A 17,128-nucleotide genomic window follows, 5' to 3' on the forward strand; every position below is an offset into this window, starting at 1 on the left:
TTATAATTCATTTTTTCTTTCCCATTGAACAAACAAACAACCAAAAAACCATTGCTCATCTCTCTAATGTCTGCCAAAACAAAGACTCAAGGCCATTGTTGAACCACAGAATTAGAAGGCTAGGTAAGTTCTCAAGATCATATAGCATATTTCCTCTGCCTTTAGGCCGTATTGCATCAGTCAGCTCAGATACTCATTTCTATGACAGGGGTAATCTCAAAACGGAATTATCTTCTCATGTTCCTGTTTCTAAAGGGCCTTGTGTGTTATAAGGGCAACCACCCCCTAGGGTTCATGGAAATGCTATGACTCAATGAAACTTGATTTTCTTCCTGTTTACAGAGTGTGAGTTTCAATACTTGGGTGGTGGTCCTCATAATAATCAGTAAGCAGTAAAATCCCTAAACCCAGGCCTGGCTTGCTTTGTAAGTCCAGCTGCAGACCGCTGAATTCCTATAGCAACATCAAAAGACCAAGCTCCCTACACTCAATGTTTTAATTTAAAAAGCTACTGTAATACTCAGGAATAGTTCAGGCTGGACAATGCCAGTAACAAAATTCCTGCACTTACCCTTAGGCCTGGTTTACCCTCCCTCACTAACCCCCAGGTTCTAGTAAAAACAGCCATGGCCTTCCTATAGCCTCAGTCCATTGGCATGGAAAGGCTATATACTTGACTCTGTCTGAAGTTATAATCTCTTCTGAAGGCGACTGGAGCAAATAAAACAGGAAAAGGTTCAAACTTCTTGGCTAGATTTCTCTCTCTCAAGAATCCCCCAAAGCTTTCAATAGACTTTGAGAATTTCACCAGTCCTAGGGGAAGCAAGCATTTGGATAAACCCATGCTCACTCTAGCCTTTTTTTTTTAATTTCCTGGTTGTTAGGGGTGGACAAGCCCTTTGGTTTTACACAAGTAAAGGGATATCTTCATCTGTTCATTTATTTATTTATTTATTTATTCACCCATCCATCCATTTATTTATTTATTTGTTCATTCATTCATTTATTTATGTATTTATTTATTTTTGCATTTATCTATTTATTTATCTATCTACTTATCTATCTATCTATCTATTTATTTATTTACAGATGAAACAACTGAGGCCCACAAGCAAGTAGTCAACAAGTCTTTTTTAAGTCCTTATCATATTCCAAGCTCTATGCTAGACATGGGGGTCGCAAATTCCAAGATTGGAACCATTCTTACTCTCAGGAAGCTCACTGATTTGTCCAGTATCACACAAACTAGTTGGTGGCAGATCTGAGACCAGAACTATATTCTTCTTCCCAGGGCAATACTCATTCCACCATCCCACAAGGATTACCAAATTTTCTTTCTTTAATGTGTGGTAATGGCAGTGGAGTTAGCAATGAGATTCTTCTTTCCCTGTCTTCTAGATAACTTAGGAAACAGCCCCAAGTAATTGGAATAACCCTGCTTAACCACTTGGGGAAATCATGGTGGATTGAGTGATAATTGAGGGGAGAGTGGGCTCCTCCCTCTGAATTTCTAGCTTTATGAGGAAATGCTGGCCTGGCAGGATTCATACTGCTAGTGTCCTAGAAGACATGAGCAAGTCATCATTCACTAAAATGGAATTAGATTCATTTATTAAAAACAAAAGAAAAAAATCATATTACAGTAAAGTGTGGTTTGGTTTCTGGACCCTGGGTTATCGGTTGTCTGTGAGGCCGGAGGCCATGGGTCCTACTATAGAAAGGAATAAAAATGGAGAGAGAAAATAATGTGAAAACAAATTATATTAATATGTTCTTTTAAAAAAATGAAAAAATAAAAATGGAGGGAAACTATTCTGGAGCATTTTTATGCTCCTAAATACAAATAGCAAGACAGAAACTTATGGATGTTCAGTGCTTGGGATCTACAGTGCTTCAGGAAAGGAAGCAGACAGATGGATTGAGAAACATGGTGGGAAGAAGACTTTCAGCACAAGAGGTTGAGAACAAGGGCTTGAGATAAATTCCTGCCACCAGATGAGAGTTGAGGAGAGCTGCTGGAAACAGAGCTACAGAAGATAGAAAAGCGGACCTAGTGAGGAGTGGTGAAACCCCTGTGAGAGCAGCTGGAGGGGCCCTATAGAAGAGAGAAGCATTAAGCCCTGACTGCTTCCTGCTGGAGCCCCACCCACCACAGTCCTGTAAGTCACAAAGAATGAATAGACCTCCGGGGAGAGGGATGCTCGTTGGCTGGTACTGCAATTATCTTTGGGCTCTTGCAAAGTCCTGCTATGTTTAGTGCTGTGACTGGCACAACCCCTCTTAATTATAAAGCCTTCTCTCTTTTAATAATTTCCTATTTATCCTCTATATAGCTTGCTTTGTGTATATGGGTTTGTGTGTTGTCTCCCCCCATTAGATTGTAAGCTCCTTGAGGGCAGGGACTGTCTTTTGCCTCCTTTTCTATCCCCAACACAGCACAGCACTTGGCACATAGACAGCTCTTAATAAATATTGATTGATTGATTGGTTGATAGTATGTGCTTAATCATTTTTTTTCTTCATTCATTCATTCATTCATTCATTCATTCAGTTTTCCGTTAATCCTCAAATAAACTTTAATGGATTGAACCTTGTTTGTCTGCACCTTTGTAAGAGGAATTAATCACTGTATACATCTGGTCAGGAATGACATCAGATACTGACATGTCCAGATCATTGGGACAAGGTAAAGAAGCCAGAGAAATGAGGAGTTGCCCAAAGCATACTCAGGTCCTTTGGGTCTAAAGGGAGCTTCTGGCTTAACAATCAAATAATACATATTGATTGAATGCCTACTCTATGCTAATGAGAATACAACGAAGCACATTATGTAGAAACCCTGGGGAATGAATCATTCTGGGTAGTTGGTTTTCTGGATAGCTGAAGTTTTATCCCATTTTTAAAAAAGAAATCATTAACATTTGATTTAAATGTAACTTTTTTTTTTGCCTAGGCAATGGGGTTAAGTGACTTGCCCAGGGTCACACAGCTAGTAAGTGTTATTTGTCTGAGGCCGGATTAAATGTAACTCATTTTGGATGAAGATATTTCTAAAGTACTTTTTGGCCTCCTTAAAAAAGACCTCAAGACTATATTTACACCTTCTCTGGATGATTCACTATCGTTATTTTGAACATCAATTATTATATGACAACGTCTTCAGGATTTATGAAGGCTTGTAGAGCTGTTTTATTTTTATACTAAATAACTCCAGACTACTGTGCTTTTTTTTCAGTTCTTGCAAATGATTTTAATGGTTTCTCTATATTCTCTGTTGTCCAGCTCCCACTTGCCTCTGCTGTCTGTGCTGGATTATACTCATTCCATATACTCATTCCATGTTCTAGTTTGCTTCTAATATACTTTGTACCTGGAAATGCTTATTACCAACTTTGTTAGAATTGTGTATAAAATCAGAGTAAATGGCCTCTGAGTGATAACTTGAGAGTGTATCCTCTGAGAAAAGCTGACTTAATATACCTATTTTGGCTTCTGAGACTCTTTAAACTAACTTTCCTTTTTCTCTATTTTATACCCTTGGAAACAGGCTGTTAGAATTGGAATATGAAGAAATAGGAAAATGCTAAAAAACAACAACTGGGAAATATGTAACTGGGGAAAATATTATATATTTAAAAAATTAAAAAAAAGAATTGGAATGTGTTCTGGAGTCCACTGCCACAGCATCTCTCAAATCTACCAAATTCTCTCCACTCACATGTCCACTCCTCTAATTCAGGCCCTCCTCCTCTGGCACCTGAACTATTACAGCAGTCTCTTAACTAGGCTCTCTGCTTCTGGTCTTTCCCCACTCTAATACCACTACCTGACAGCTGCCAAAATCATCTTTCTAAAGCACGTCTGACCATATCTTCCCCGGCTCAAGAAACTTCAGTAACATACGATAGCCCAGAGGACAACATGAGAACTCCTCAGCTGGGCATGTAAGGTCCTTCACAATGTGTCTCTAGCCAACTCCCCGAGGTTTGCTGTGTATGTGTTGCTCACTGTTACTCCACGTTCCCAGCCAAACTATCCTGCTTGCAGTTTCCCAGACTCTATCTCCCACCCACATGCCTATGCACATCCTCTGTCTTCTATTCCTGGATTGAACTCCTGCCTCATGGAACCTTTTAGAATTCCTAACTTCCTTCCTGCAAGGCTCAGTTCAAGTCTTATTTGCTACAGGTGCTACAAGTCACTCTCTTTTTCTCAAATCATAAATTCTCTCTTCTTCTCCTCTATTTTCTTCTTCTTCTTCTTCTTCTTCTTCTTCTTCTTCTTCTTCTTCTTCTTCTTCTTCTTCTCTCCTCTCTCTTTCCTCTATCACTAACATATGTGCACATGTACTGATTTAAGAAATATTTAGATACTGATTAATCAAACTGTTTAAAGTTTTATTTTATTTTAATTATTAATCTATCTATCCATCTATCTATGATTTCATTAATCACTCTCTAGAATGAACTGAATAGAGTGAGATTGTGTTTCTAGACAAGTAAAAAGGAATCATGTATTGTCATTTTGAAGGTTTGAGTTGACTTACATGGTGACATTAGTCATGGCCAAAATATTTTAAATAATTCATATATATACATATATATGTATGTATCTTAATGCTTATTACTGATTCCATTTGTTAACAAATTGTATATTTTTGGTAATTTAATATTAATTATAGAGAAATAAAATTTGTTACTAATGGGAAAGAAAATTCATTAAATAATTAATATTTAATGAACTTGGGTAGAAGCTTGACCTAATTAATTAAAAGTGGTTTTGAGTTTATTAATTAGAAACAAGCTGTTCAATCATACCCCTGGACAGCTATAGAGCTTAAGATTTATTTCTATATACACACACACACACACATACACATTTATACATACATATATATATATTATACATGTATGTATATGTCAAGTAATGACACACTGTGCTTGATTGACCTGCAGATGAATGTGTCAGATTTTATAACCTTACTAGAAAGGGGGAGTGCACATCCTTCTCAAGGGGCTTCTTCCCCAGTGACATTACATATCTCTCTCTTGCTCTCACTCTCATCTAACTATCTAGGAAAGGAAGAGTCCAAGCCTTGTTCATTCCTCTTCTGATTGACTGATTGATCTAATCCACAATTATTTTCACTTAATAAAGGTAATTACTTTTAATTAAGGTGATGTAATTCATGGATCTTCACACTTGAATATATATGTGTGATATATATATATATATATATATCACACATACATACACACATATACATATATATATATATATATAATATCCATCAGTCAACAAGAATAAATGTAGGAAACAGCAACACCCCATGTGAAATAGATTATACAAGTATTATTGGCCCCATTTAACAGATGAAGAAACAGGCTAAGAATAGTTAAGTGACTTACCCATACATAGTCTTAGAGCTAGTAAATGTAAGAGCCAAGATTTGAACCCTAGCCCATCTTCCATATTCTGTGCTGTTTTTACCACAGAGGAGAGTGAGAACATTTAAGAATGTTATCACCAGGGAAGGCTCCATGGGGGCAATGGTCTTTTCTGGCTCCTAAACAATGGACAACGATCAGGTGAAGAGGAAAGTAGCTCTCTCTGGTTGTAGCTTCTCCTGAAAATCAACCTTACTTTTGAAGAGAAAATAATTTTATGAAGATTTATGTTAGACACCAAATCCCTTCAAAGCAGTGATTACATCCAACTTATACCCAATTTTTCCTCACTACCTCCTCCCACAAAACAAACAAAATCAAGGTAAAAGCTCTGCAGCCTTGAGGGTACTCAGAAAGTTTGTGATGGCTATCAGACTGAATTCAACTTTGAGAGAACGAAAGATTAGCATCTTCCTCATTTAGGCTAGTAAATGAACACAGGAGGTTATACCAGTATCCTCGTTCTATGATCCAGCAGGTATTTTACCAAGGTTCACTTTCATCATCACCAACCAAGACCAAAAATCCCTGTAGGCATGAGGAAATATATATTTTTTCCCCAAAACATGCAAACCCACATGAAGATGTAATTGTTTTCTTTCGTACTATCTTGTAGAAAGTGTCAAGTGTCCTTCCCCAGTACCATGGGAAGTTCTCATTTTATGCTCCTCTCCCTTGTACTCCCTAGAAAAGGCACCAAATCTGTAATCCAGCTTACTTAACCTCAAGGAGTATATAGGGCTATCTGGAAAGTGAAGGTCACTTCGTTTCTGTTCAAAAGATCACAAATCAGGCATCAGTAAATCTTTATTAAGTGCCTACTATGTGCCAGGTACTGTGACTAGTACTAGGGGTACAAAAAAAGGCAAAATACAGTTCCTACCTCAAGGAGCCTACGACCTAATGAGAAGAAAAGACAGACACTCAGTGATCTTCTTTTCCCTTCATCTTAATGGGATCCAGGAAAAAAAAAACCTGACTATATGGAAGAAAAAAATGTTTATCATTCCTGGACCTGTCATATGTACACTTAAGAACTGGATTATAGAATTTAAAGCTAGATGTTATCTAGTCCATTTCATCCATTTTTCAGATGTGCAACCTGAGACCCAGAAAGATAAGGCACAACTAGGCACATATAAAGCTGAGATTTGAAACCAAGTCTTTTGGGTGGAAGTCCAGGATTCTTTCTACTATGCCACACAAAATAGCTTCTGACAGATGTAAGTTGAACTTGAACTCTTAGAATCGGAGACTTTTTTTTCTTGCAATGATTTGAGGTAACAAAACCTCATCATATACCTTTTATTTGTTGTTATTACTCAGCATATATTTAGAATGAAAACTTTTCCAAATTGGACTAAAAATAAAGAAATAAGAAACTTCTTTATGACCCTAATCTTGCCCTGATGGAAATCGGTTAAGGTATTGTCAAGAGAAAATTACTATTGTTATCTTAAGAGAAATTCATATGGGACAGAGAAAGATGAGATGAAATATTTGCTTCCACAACCAATCAAAATACTTCCATTTCAATCCCAAGCTCTGCTTCTGAGGAGTTGGGCTTTGAATATAAAGCACAGCACAGCTAAATTTCTCAAAATACACCAGTTGGGGAAGGAGTTGGGGGGAGGAAAAACAAGGGAATGATTTCCATTTCATTTTCCTCTGAAGGTGATCAGCTGAAGGAAATGGACAAAGGGAGGAAGGATTTGGTTTGTTGAATAATGGAATCAAGTTTGTATTCTCAACTTCTATCCAAACACAAGCACGCTCCTAAGAAGTGTTTGAAATGGAAAATCAGGGGGAAAGGAAATGGTGGGAAACAGTAAGTGAAATTAAAGAAAACCACCCAAATCATTTGATTATAGAGCAATGTGCATGGATGCAATTGTTCCCTGCAAATAGGTTTACAGCAGAGGATAATTTTCAAAGGCGACAGTATCTGCTTTCAAGTAGCAACAAATTGTTCTTGAAATAAGTACGTTGAAATGCAGCAATGCTCTTTGCCAGGAGGGGGCTTTTATCTTGCAATGTGGCATTCTGGGCAAGAAGTAGCCTCTGGTGCTCAGGCACTGGGGAGCTCTGTTGGCAATGCCCCCTCTGGACACGACTAAAACGTATTCGCTTTGGCCCTAGGTTCCTCCCCACTGAAATTCCTCCTGACGAGTCTCACCTCCATTTGCCTAGGCTCCGATGTGTTCGGGGACAGCAATCTGTGACGGAAATTGCAGCCTGGGCTGGTGGCTGCCTTCAATTCCTGAGAATCATAATGGCTCAGAAAAACAGATCTGGTCCTTTCTGTTTCAGGGCATCATCTCAATTACTTAATCTTTCCGAGAAGGTCAGCCTGAGAGCTTCCTGGTAGACACCCACATCCACATTAGTGGAGCTGAACTCTGGATCCTGGAGCCGAACTGTCCCTGAAAGTGACTGACTAATTTGCAGTTACCACTCTCCAAAGGAACTCTCTTTCTGAAGGGTGCAAGGGCACAATTGCTGGAGATCAAACAGGGAAAAGGCGTCGTAAGACAGAAAGCTCCAGCTTTCCTGAGCCCTACATAAATGAATGTTCCCTGCCATGAGCTGGTCACTGTTAGCTCATCCTTGAAGTTTCCCGACTCAGTAAGCTAATAATGCAAAAAGCTATAATGGGCAGGAGGACAGGTTTGCCATCAAAAAGATAATAAATGACTTAGCAGAGTGTTTCTCACACTTCTTCCGAAGTCTACTCCCCCCCACCCCCTTCCACTCACAGACAATGCCAAGAGTCATAGAATGTTAGAACTATAATAATAATCATAATAGTAGTAGTAACAGTAACAATATCATTTATTGGAGGCTTGAAGATTTACAACAACCCTGGGAGGTAGGTGCTATTATTCTGACCATTTTATAGGTGAGGAAACTGAGTGAACTGCCCAGGGTTACACAGATAGTAAGTGTTTGGGGCTGGATTTGAACTCAGGTCTTTCTGATGCCAGACCTAGTGCTCTATTCACTGAACCACCTAGCTGGAAGGGGGCCTCATCTGGGTCAGTCAGTCCCTTTCTAATATCAAAAAATGAAAGATTTGTTTGACTGAAACATCCCAGGTAAGACAATTGAGCATCCAGCAATCTTGAATTTTAATGGTGTCTTTTGCTCCATGAGAAATAACATGATGCAGTGGAGATCATGCCCTATCTGGAGTCAAGAGACCACATTGTAAGCTCCTTAAGGGCAGGAACTGTCTTTTGCCTCTTTTTGTATCCCCAGCACTTGGCATGACGCCTTGTGCATTATAAGCACTTAATAAATGTTTCTTGACAGATAGATGAGCCAGCTGTGTGACCGCTAGCCGAGTCGTTTAACTTCTCACAGCCTTGGTTTCCTTATTGTAAGATGGTGATGCTAATACTTGTTTTAATAACTTTAATAATCGTTGTTGTGCAGTGGTTATTAGAGCACTTGATTTGGAGTTGGGAAGATCTAGGCTTGAATCCTGGTTTTGCTATTTATGACCTGTGGGACCCCAGGCAAGTCATTGGACACATTGGTATGGGCTTTTTCATCTGTAAAATGAGGGGGTCGGATTAGCTGATGCCTTTCATCCCTTCCTCACACATGGTATCCCATCTCTCCTTTCAATGCTTTTGTCCAGGTTGTACCACATTCCTGTGATGCACTCAATCTCTCTGCCTCTTGGACGTCTGAGTTTTCTTCAAAACTCAGTTCGAGGTCTAGCTTCAACAGGAGGCTTTTCCCAATCCTTCTAGCTGCCGGTGACCGCCTTCCTCCAAACCTTATATTATATTTGTTTGGGATATATTTATAGGTATACATGCTGTTCCCTCCTATAAAATGTGGGCTTTTTGAAGGCAGCAACCATTTTCACTGGCATCCCCAGTGCCTTTGCACAGGGTAGGTAGATGCTGAATGAATGCTTGTTAATTGTCTGGGATGCTATATTAAGATGAATTATTTTTCTCTACCTTTATGAACTGAGATACCCCCCAATTGCTAAAAGGTTGTATGTATTGCGTGTGTGTGTGTATGCATGTGTGTGCTGCAATCAGCTCTCACTCTCTCTGAATGCAGATCAATTGTTTGTTTGTAGAGAATGCACAAAGATATCGGCTGTTGTTACTGCCGAGACAGATGCATCTGCAGGAGTTGGTGAACAGTGAATGTTACAAGCTCCCTGTGAGAACTGCTTTTTCCAGAAGCCCCTGAGTGATCCAAGATACCATGCTCACATCAGGCACCCCTGTTGTCTCTATTTAATATTCCTTTTGAAAACGGTGCTTGGTGGGACGTGTGCACATTTGTAATTACACAGAGTGGGCCGGCTCCAGCTCATTTGTCCCTCATGGAAAGGGAAATTAAACCCAAAGTCTAGAGCTCCCAGAAGGATCAGCAGCAGGGCTGGGTATTTCATGGTAAAACAAAACTCCAAGGAGTCTTTGACTTAGTGAGAAGGAAAAAGAAAAAAAAAAAAGAAGCAGGAAGCTCCCAGGACAAATCTATTTTCCCTATGGTCTACATATTGCCCAAGAGAAACTCTTCCTTGCATTGTCAAGAGTTAATCCCTGACAGTCAGGACACTTTCAGAGAAAACAATCTGTTGAAGTGAGGCCCCGTTGGAGTGTTCTAGGAACAGATACTCAGATGCAAGAGGCAGAGTTAATATTTCAGCCAGCCCTTTGAAACTGAAACTGTGAGTTTAAGTCGAGTCTACAAATTCACAGGCATTTGGGGACCATATCTAAGTTGGGGGAGGGGCCGGAGGCAGGGGAGGAGAACACACCAAAAACTGTTAAAAACTTGAGCTGGTTTTGCAAAACAGTTGCTGCTTTGACTAAATGGGAGAGAATTAAGTTTCTGCTGAGTTCCCATGCTTCCCACTTAAAATATAGGTGGCTTGGTGGCCCCCCAACTTCTGATAAGACTGCAGATAGGCCCCAGCTTGTTGAAAGCGATGGCATTAGGGAGAAAATGATCTCTCAGCACCACTCACTGCTCCAGAAAGGAACACAAGGGAACTTGTCTTAGGAGTCACAAAGCTTAGTAATCTCTGATGGTGAGATGGGGAATGGGAAGAGAGACCTATGGATATCGAATAACAAGACTGCCACTCGGAACGCTCAAAGAGGGTAGAAGGGAGACCAGGTTAGCCCTCTTCATCTCCATCAGGCTGAAGGAACAAAACAGAGTCCTGGCACCAAAAGAAAGATTGGGGCCAAAGTCTGAATTCCTCTGACTTCCGTCTCATTTCTTTGTAAATTTGCTAAGGCCCCACCCCCCCCCCCCCTTTTCTGTTTTTGACTATATACTTTTTTTGTTGCATTCACTAAAAAAAAAAGTGCTGATATTGGTTCAAAAGCTCATTAAGAAAAAAAAAAGAAAACCTTTTGAATGCTGTCTTGTCACCATCAAGTCACTTTCATGTTTCCAGTACCACATAGCACTTGGGATTTCAAGATTTGAGAGATGAATGGGCAGGGCTGGAATCAGCCTGGCTACGTCTTTTTTTTAAAATTATGAACTTAACAAACATCAGCAAGTGTAAGCATGTTTGTATACAAAGAACATAAAAAGAAGATCATATATAAAACTATGACTTTGAATTATTTTGTTATTTAAAGTACACACCAAATAATAATAATAATAAAGCTGCCTTTTCTTGACTGAATCCCCTTCTGAACTTCCACTCTCCCACGAATGTTCTTAGACATTTCATTGTTGCTCTTTTCTTTCTTTTCTTTTTTGTGTCCTTATCACTATTAACCAGCTCCTTCCCTGCACCCACACCCCTCACTATGATAGGAGCTATCTCTTGTAGCAAATGATCATGGATAAGTAAAACAAATCCACATACTAGCCACATCTAAAGAGGAATGGCACTTTCTGCACTTCCAACCCATCAGTCCCCTGGCAAAAAATGGAAAGCATACTTTATCATTAGTCTTCTGGATTCATGTTAGGTATCAAATTGATTAGACTTTTAATTGCTTATTTTTTTAATTGCTAGAAATGTATTTTTTTCATTCCCCCCCATCTATTGTAGAGGGGGGTGGAGGAGGAGAAACCAAAACAAAAAAAATTCTTAGTCATTCAGTTGATTTCCTTTATGTTATCATACTCACTATAAATTGTTCTATAGGTTCTACTTAACTTCACTCTTCATCAGTTAATGTGTGTCTTCTCAGGTTTCTTGGAATCCATCTGTTTCATATTTCTTAGAGCACAATAATATTATGTTATGTTCATGTTCAATATGCCAAGACATTTTTCTTAACTAATCTTGTTTCACTGTTTCTCCCTGAATCAGAAACACCTCCTGGATAAGAGGAATCATTACTAATCTTTTGAATTCTCTTCCAAAGAAAAAACAAGATTCCTGATCTACCTTAATTCTAGTGCCTTCTTCCCTCTGTTGATTATTTCCAATTTATGTGGTCAATAGCTTCTTTTTCCGTATTTATTTGCATATTGTCTCCCCAGTTAGACTATGACCTCCTGGAGAGGGATGGTTGTTTACCTTTCTTTGTATCCCCAGCAATTAGAATGTGCTTGGCACAGAGTAGGTGCTTAATAGACATTTATTGACTGATTGAATTAGGCCTTGAATGAATGGAAAGATTTTACCTCATATCAAGGGAAATTCCATACAAGGCTTAGGATAAGAGATAATAGCTCACATGTATATGGAAAATTATATTTTACAAATCACTTTGCTCACAACAACCCTGTGAAATAGATATTGTTGCTCCTTTTGTTAAGTTCATTTGTACAGATAAGGAAATTGAGGATCAGAGAGTTTAAGTGACTTGGCCAAGGTTATATAGCTATTAAGTGGCCCTTAGATAAGTCTTGGGTTTTAGTCCCAAACCCAATATTCTTTCTACCCTATTATACTACTTACTTGTATGTGACAATAAATGACATTTATATATTCTTTAAAGTTTACAGATGGATTTCCCCACAAATGTCCTGTGAATAAAATAACAACAACAATGAACACATATGCCTGTTTAAGGTTTACAAAATACAACCTATGTAATAAGTGTGTGGGCAGTCCTCCAGAATCAGGTTCCACCATCATCTGCTTAGGGCTTGGATTCCAGATATTCTATTTGACTCCATTCCCTACCCACTAAAAACCATTTAGATCCAGCCATCACAAGTCATTTAGACCTTGTAACATAGTAAAAGCAAATCAATTTACTTAAAATAATAAACATTAGGGTATTAAGAAAACATCAAATTGTATTAAGCCCAAGCATGGTTCTGAAGGGCCATATTCCCAGATAATGGGGCTCCCACTTCTTCCAATCTACTCCCCAGCCCTCCTACATTCTCCAGAGCTGCCAGTTAGGGAGGAGATGGACAAAGGGAATACAATTTGCTGAGGATGGACACAGAAGGAATCGTACTTGCAACCAGGTGTCCGGGTTGGAACGTAGTAGATCACTCATAGATCACACAGACAGAAATATATGCTGACCCTTTTGCAGATGGCTGAGAGAGAGTAGGATTCATCTACATATGCTGTCTTCTTATAGACAAAACCAGACAGTCAACTAGCATTTATTAAGCATCTACTATGGTCCAAGAAGAGTCTTGAGTGCTAGGGATAAAAAAAAAAAAGGCAAAAACCAGCCCCTATTCTCAAGGAGCTCACAGTCTAGAATTGAATCTGTATAACTAGATATGGGCTCAATACTTGTACCCAGACATGGATCTTATCTTACTTATCTGCTTTAACAGGAGAAAGAAAAACTCCCTTCAAAATCAGCAAGATGGTACTCAGGAAGAACTTCCTTCCACAGCCAAGGTAATTTTTTTGTGTCCTTCTTGAAAATCCCCTTGCCACATGGTTAACCAATCAGAGTCTATGCTATGCCTCATATCCATGCATCATCACATTTAATTCCAACAATACTTTGCAAGTACCATAAATATTGTTTCCACCTATTTTATAGATGGGAAACAGAGGCTGAAAAAAGAGGAAATAGCTGACTTGGGGTTACACAGCTAGCACCAGACAGGATATAAGACAGGACTCCTGACTTCAGATCAAATTTTTTTTCCCATTGCACTGAAGTTTTTGTACCATGTTGATATGGTCCCTACTATTCAGAAAGAAACGTGTTGTGAAGGAGGTAAGATTCATCTGTAGTAAACAATTAGAGAATGATGTGAGACAAGATTTCAAATCATGGAATGACAGAATCTCAGATTTGGACTAGGACCACCTAGTCAAAACAATACCTGATCAAGAACCTTCCATCCAACTCATCCGACGAATGGCCATTGAGTCTCTGAATGACTGCTTCTAGAGCAGTGCTTTCCACTTTTGGACAGCTTGAATTGTTAGCAAGTTTTTCCTTACATCAAACTAAAATCTGGCTGTCTATGCCTTCCATCAATTATTTTTACTTCAGATCTCTGGACCCAAGCAGAACAAATCTAACTGCCCTTCCATATAATAGTCCTTCAAATAGTCCTTTATAGCAGCAATCACATTCTTTTTAAATCTTTACTAAATTTCTTCCTTTGACAATCTCTCTACTCCTCTCATCATCCTAGTTGTCCCCCCTCTGGATACACTCAAGGTTGCCAATGACTGTCCTGAAATAAGGTGGCTCAAGTGGAAACAGAATAGCTCCATTGTGATTTCACCAGGACAGGGTACAAAAGAGCTCTACACCTCTCTGAATGCAGATTAATTTTTGGGTTTTTGGGTTTCATAACAAGTTTGACTGATGTGGTACTTGTAGTCAGTTAAAGGTCTTTTTTACACAAATGACTGTCAAGCCATGCCTCTCCCATCCTGAGTCTCACCTTCTATGTTATGGGTCTTTTTTGACCCTTTAGCAGTTAGCATCTCCTCCCATCCAAAAAAATTACCTTGTTATCTATTTACTATAGACATATACACAATGTATTTATGAATTTGTAACATTGTAACATGTAATATTGTAAATATGAATGTGTGTATATATATAATATGTGTATATATGCATGTACACATATGCACAAACATCTCTCCTGACAGAATTTTTAATTTGCTCTTTGAGGGCAAGGTCTACTTTATTTTTGATTTTGTATACCTCAGAAATTATCACAGTGCCTGGCACATAGTAGGCACTTTATAAGTGCTTATTTGAATAAATGACCTTGTACATTTGAAGTTTATTTTTTAGACCCAAGTGTAGAACTTTACATTTATTCTTATTAAATTTCATTTTATTAGAATTGACTAACAGTTTCAACCGATCAAAAGCAAGCGAATTAAGGATACCATTGAGGTGACTTCATCCTGGAGTAGAGTTCAGAGTCCTTAGGTATCTCTAGTTAAGCCATAAGGCTATGATAAAAAAAAGCCTTTTATTTTCAGCCTTGAGTGACTCATCTAACCCTTCTGCTAAGCCTCTTTGGGACAGCTAGAAGGCTCAGTAGATAGAATGCAGGGCCTGAAGTCAGGGATTCATCTTCCTGAATTCAAACCTGGCCTCAGACACTTACTAGCTGTGTGACCCTAGGCAAGTCACTTAACCCTGTTTGCCTCAGATGAGCTGGAGAAGGAAATGACAAACCACTCTAATATTCTTGTCAAGAAAACCCCAAATGGGGTCATGAAGAGTTGGACATGACTGAAACAAATGAACAACAACAGTAAATTCAGATTTGACTAGTACTAGATGATTCCCCAGGTCCTTTTTAATTATATGATTCAGTATTCCTTTGAGCTAGCAAGATCTTCTTAGATCCTAAGTCTGTCTTTCAGCAAGTGAACTTATCCTTTTCAGTTTTGTATCATATGCAAATCTGATAAGTATTCCTTTGTGTGCCTTCATCCAAGGTAGTGGTAACTTTTCTGAACAGTACAGTGTCAAAGAGAGATCCCTGAGACACTTCTAGAATTATGCAGCACATTTCATAGGTCCCATGAGCATTTATAATATGGGCCAGAGAAGCAGGGAAGATATCACAGAGAACATAAGGCTAGAAAAATGGTTAGGGCAGAGAAAGTCAACCACGAGAAAGAGAATAGATGCCCAAACAGGAATAAGGTTGTATGCAGGGGATCATAAGGAGATAGGTCTGGCTGGAGTAAAGTATTCTTATTAAAGATTCTTGGGAGATAAGATGAAAGAGACTGGGCTTTAGTAAGTGAGACAAGATTATGAGTAGTCTTGAATGCCAAGTTGATGAGACAAAATAATGAGATGATTTGAATTGAGTATGGAAGATGGGTGAGTGAACAAGGTATAAGAAGGGCATCAACAGAAGAACTCCAGGTTGAAGATGATAGGACCTCTTGGCTGCCTGATACTGTAAAACACTCCCTGATCATCATTGGCCCCCACCCCCACTCCCCCAACTATCTCTAGTGATAAACCCCAGGAGTGCACCCTGTCAGGTTGTGAATAAAGTTTAGCCAGCGTGGTTAATTACTCTGACACCAACTATAGTTAGCTACCAAGCAGCTAGGAAAAAAAAAACTATCCTTAATGAGCATAGGAACACAAGCACACACACGTGCACACACACACACACACACACACACACACACACACACACACACACAACCCCAAAATAAACCTGCTCAATTAAAACCGTCCATGGATGCACCAGCTGCTTGCCACAGATTACAGCCTCATGACAGACCCCCAAATCCAAGCAGGAGAGGCCTCCAAAGGGTCATCAAAAGGCTTTATTAGAGTAATTAAGCCTCCCTCCTGACAAGGGGGTGGAATGGTTTTCCTTAATTTTTCGCTAATGAAACTACAGCGTGGGAGGGGCTGTCTTCCCTCCCAGCTCTTAGAGGTTTCTGGTGACTGCAAAAGGTTTGGGTTGCTTCTCAAAAAACTCCCTCCCCCCACTCTTCCCAGCCAGCCAGTTCTCTCACCACCCTTCTGTTGCTGTGCAAATCTCGGCTTCCAATCCAAGACATTAGTGGAGGGGCTTATCAGATTTGCTCATTAAAGCCCCTGAAGAGATAGATGGCAAAAACTCATTAGGAGAGATGGGCTGATGTGCAGATTCAGGAAATACAGTATCTTGGCTATGAATGGGAGTGGGAGTCTTTTCATCTCCCCTCCCTCAAATCAAACACACACACACACACACACACACACACACACACACACACACACACACACACCCTCAGTCTGTTGAGAAAGACCCTGTACCTGTCCCATGAGGTGGATGGGTAGAAAGGGTGATAGTATGATGAAATGGTAGATTATTGGACAAGAAGATTGGGGATTTATGTTTCCAGGGCCAGCTACAGGCAGGCAAACACACATTTCATGAGCACTTATTATGTGCCAGGCACTGTGCTAAGCAATGGGGTTACAAATAGAAACAAAAAGAGAGATGATCTCTCTTTTCAAGGAGCTTCTGTTCTAAGGGGAGAAGGAAAGCCAACACATGAAGGAGAGATGAAAATAGAGTAGGGATGGGAGCAGTAGGCACCTGTATGGGGCCGTGGAAGTCAAGTCCGGAGATAAAAGCAAAGCCAGGAGGGGAATGAAGGATGACTAGCCTGGGCCATTTCCCAAAATAGAAGCCCCTAAAAGTTACTCACCAAAGAGAGGCATGGTAGAAGAATGTTCTAGGATGAGGAGGTCTCAGGAACTGAGCAAAGTTCCAGGGTGAGAAGGCAGTTGAGCCATAGTGATGAAATC

This window comes from Vombatus ursinus, unplaced genomic scaffold (genome assembly GCF_900497805.2).
Source record: "Vombatus ursinus unplaced genomic scaffold, bare-nosed wombat genome assembly UNPS02000749.1, whole genome shotgun sequence".
Classification (NCBI taxonomy): Eukaryota; Metazoa; Chordata; class Mammalia; order Diprotodontia; family Vombatidae; genus Vombatus; species Vombatus ursinus.